The 3553-nt window shown below is 43.9% G+C and overlaps 1 pseudogene; it reads left to right on the top strand.

Annotated features, from left to right (window-relative positions):
• Positions 1-626: 626 nt before the first annotated feature.
• Positions 627-1966, top strand: LOC131924856 (XK-related protein 2-like; annotated as a pseudogene).
• The last annotated feature ends 1587 nt before the right edge of the window (positions 1967-3553 follow it).

Genomic DNA, 3553 nt, shown 5'->3' with positions numbered 1-3553 from the left:
GGAACTCTAGTTCATTTTGTTTAGCCCCACCTGTCTCTCCCACTAGCCTGGCCCATGCCACCGCCACCAAGCCCAGGTCATCCAGGTGCCATAGGTTGCAAAGCCGAGGATCTGCCGCACTTTTCAAACTGTGCCTTGCTCTCACTTTGCTTCTTCCCAAAGTGGTGGCATTACTCCAGGCCCCAGCCAGACGGTCTTGGGGGCGGGGCTTGGAGAACCTTCCTGAGAACCCTTGCCTCCCTGCAGATCCTGAGGGCGCTCTGGTGAGCCAGTGTGAGCAGGCAAGCTAATAGGCACAACCTAGCAGCCGTTTGGATGGATGGTTATGGTTAGATGGTTACCTAGGTGCTGAACTGAATCCTCCAGAGGCTGAGCTGAATGTCTCAGCATCTATGTTCATGATTGCATTCCAACCAATCAAGAGTGAAGTTCAAAGAGATATTTCTGGACTCTGTATTCCAGACTCAAGTTAAGTCAAGAAGAGAGGTGGCTCCTGTTCTGACTCGCTGGTCTTCATTCAGGAGCTCGACTTGACACTGTCCATCTGACTGATCCTTGGACAGCAGCGACTACGGGTTTTGTTGGGGATGGATGGGGAAGAGCTCTGAACTCCAGACCATAAGAGATTTTCCACAATGGGCAGAATCTATGAAATTCCCGAGGAGCCAAATGAACTTCCCTTTAATCTCTGGAGATGTCATCCAAGGGCCTAACCCACACTTTGCCTTTCCAATTAATATCCTTTTCTCCACCTTTCTGCGCTGTGGGGAGGCTGCATCTGCCTTGTGTGTGGTTAGGATTTATTGAAAGAATAGCAAAACCTTCTGGATGAAATACACCTTTTCCTTCTTTGTGTTTTCACTCATTATGGTTCAGTTGACCCTCATTTTTGACCACAGAGGCCTGGCCAAAGATAGACCACTATCATTACTATTATCTTGGAACCTGTTATTAGATGTTTGGAGGCCATGATTAAGTAAATATCTTACATTGTGGAAGAAAGAGGGACAAGAGGAGCCCTATGTCAGCCTCACCAGAAAGAAGATGCTAATAGATGACCAGGGGTGCTGACAGAATATGAGGTGGGCCACTCCATCCAGACCGTGGCTATGCACCATAATGCCTACAAACGTATGTCACAGATTCACGCCTTCCTGGGCTCAGTGCCCCAGCTGACCTATCAGCTTTATGTGACTCTCATCTCTGCAGAGATCCCTCTGGGTAGAGCTGTGATAATGATTTTTTCCCTGATATCTGTCACCTATGGAGCTACTCTCTGCAAAATGTTCGCTATCCAGATCAAGTATGATGACTACAAGATTCAGCTTGGGCCACTGGAAGTACTTTGTATCACGATCTGGAAGACATTGGAAGTCACTTCCTGCCTTGTGATTCTGGTGCTCTTCTCAACCACCTCGAAGTTGAAGGCCATGGCCTTTTTAGTGCTCAACTTCTTGATCATCCTCTTAAATTCCTGGGTTACGGTCTAAAAGAGTGATGCCCAAATGCAAAACAATATTGAGAAGAATTTCAGCCAGATTGGCACTCTGGTGGTACAGATTTCTGTCACCATCTTCTACACTGGCATCACCTTCCTTTACTGGTCAGTCACAAAGTTGAAATTGGCAGACAGAGACCTTTTTGACAAAGGTCAGAACTGGGGACATATGAGACTGCAATATAGTGTGAGATGGGTAGAAAATGTGATCATGGTCTTGGTTTTTCAGTTCCTTGGAGTCGAAGTGTTACTGAATTACAGCCATTCCTTGATTGTTGTGCAGCTTATCATTGCTTATCTGATTTCCATTGGATTTATGCTGTTTTCTTCCAGTACCTGCACCCATTGTGCTCACTCTTCACGCATAATGTGATAGACTACCTCCTCTGCTGCCACAGATGCCGTCCAACAAGGGCTGAGACCTCACAGCCATCATGTGAGGCTAAAACAAGACAAAGTATTGTCTGATTCTTTTTCTTCTGAACATTTTAGGGTGGGTTTGGGGTTGGCAAGAGCATCTGTGAAGTTGAAGGAGAGGGTGTACTCCCAGGATCATTTTCTCGACTCTTCTAGTAAGCCTATCAAAAGAAAGACTGACCTCCTAATAGGCTTTCCTTCTTTATGATTGATTGCTATGTTTGGGTACCAGCACTAGACACTGTTTATTTAGTTCATCATGTTCCTACCCAAGTCAGTTGGAATAACTTCAGGGTACCTCACTGAGACTCTGAATTTCCACCTTTGCTCATTTATTTGAGTTATTATTGAGTTTCCCCAGGCTGATCTGAACTCTACCATGACACATCTGGACTGGTCAGAGGATGTGACTGTTTACTAGCAGTGAGAATATCCCAGAAAACAGTCTGGCTTTTGTGGTTCCTTTTCCTGTGAGAGTAGATGGGATATTTTCTCAAATGAGAAACTGTGGCTAAGAAGAAGGCCCCATTATTAAAGAAAGCTATTCCCCAGATGAGTTAACAGTCCATTAGGATTTTACTAGTGCTCATTCAGCAAAGGCTTCTCTTTTTAGAAGTCTTCATAGGTACTCCTTTAAAGAAGGGTATGCAGAATAGGATTCCTTCTGGGAACATAAAGAATGACATATTTTTTCAAGGCAGGAGCTCATGTATCTCAGACTGGGCTCAAACTCACTATGTAGCTAAAAACTATTTGTTTGAACTCCTAATCTTTCTGCCTTTACCTTCTGAGTGCTGGGATTACAGATATGTGCCACTGCATCTGGTTTCTATGATGCTTAGGACTGAACCCAGAGCTAGGCAAACACCATTTATGTGGTGCTGAGCATTGGACCCAAGGGTAGATAAGCATTCTACCAAATGAGACATCCTCAGCCCCCAGAATGACTCCTAAGGAACTATGTAGGCATCCAGCTCAACTGAGGGAAATGTTTGAATGAAATTTCATACCTGGTGCTCCATTATTAGGGATTCCCTCTGATCCAGGTTTTCTGTCTCTTTGCATTTTGTTACATCAGAGCAGCTGAACTGTAATTGGAGGTGTTTATGATATATGAAAGGAACGCAGATTTCTTTGTGTCTGCTACTGTCCTGAGTATTTTATTGATTTTCATTTCAGGGGCTAAAGTAATAAAGGCTAAGACAGCACCTTCAGGTTATTTTGTATTGAGCTGGGTGACTCCTTAGCAAAGGAAAGGTGGAAGAAAGAAACTGACAACATGAGATTTCAGCATTGCTTTCTCCCTGCAGGATTTTACTTGCTAATGAGGAGATTGGTTTTTTTTTTTTTTTTTCAATCTTTTTGTCATTAACAAACCCCAATGGCCAAATATGTATGTATTCTCATGTATCATCATGCTCATATCTCATACCAGTTGAATACTTTGGTGGGCTTGTCAGCTGGATGCATAGAAGGTAACCAAACAATTGATGTTGCTCTGGCCACTGCATACTAGAAAACCAATTATCCCAGCATTATTTACCAAATTATTGTCTCTCACAGACCAGGAAAGTGAGATGACCTCTTAAAAGTACATCCTAGCTGAGGAGTTATTGGCAGTTGGTGGCTGCTTGGAGA

Source organism: Peromyscus eremicus, chromosome 15 (assembly GCF_949786415.1).
Source record: "Peromyscus eremicus chromosome 15, PerEre_H2_v1, whole genome shotgun sequence".
Classification (NCBI taxonomy): Eukaryota; Metazoa; Chordata; class Mammalia; order Rodentia; family Cricetidae; genus Peromyscus; species Peromyscus eremicus.
The sequence above is the reverse complement of the archived record's forward strand: the minus strand, read 5'-3'. Positions and strand labels throughout refer to the sequence as shown.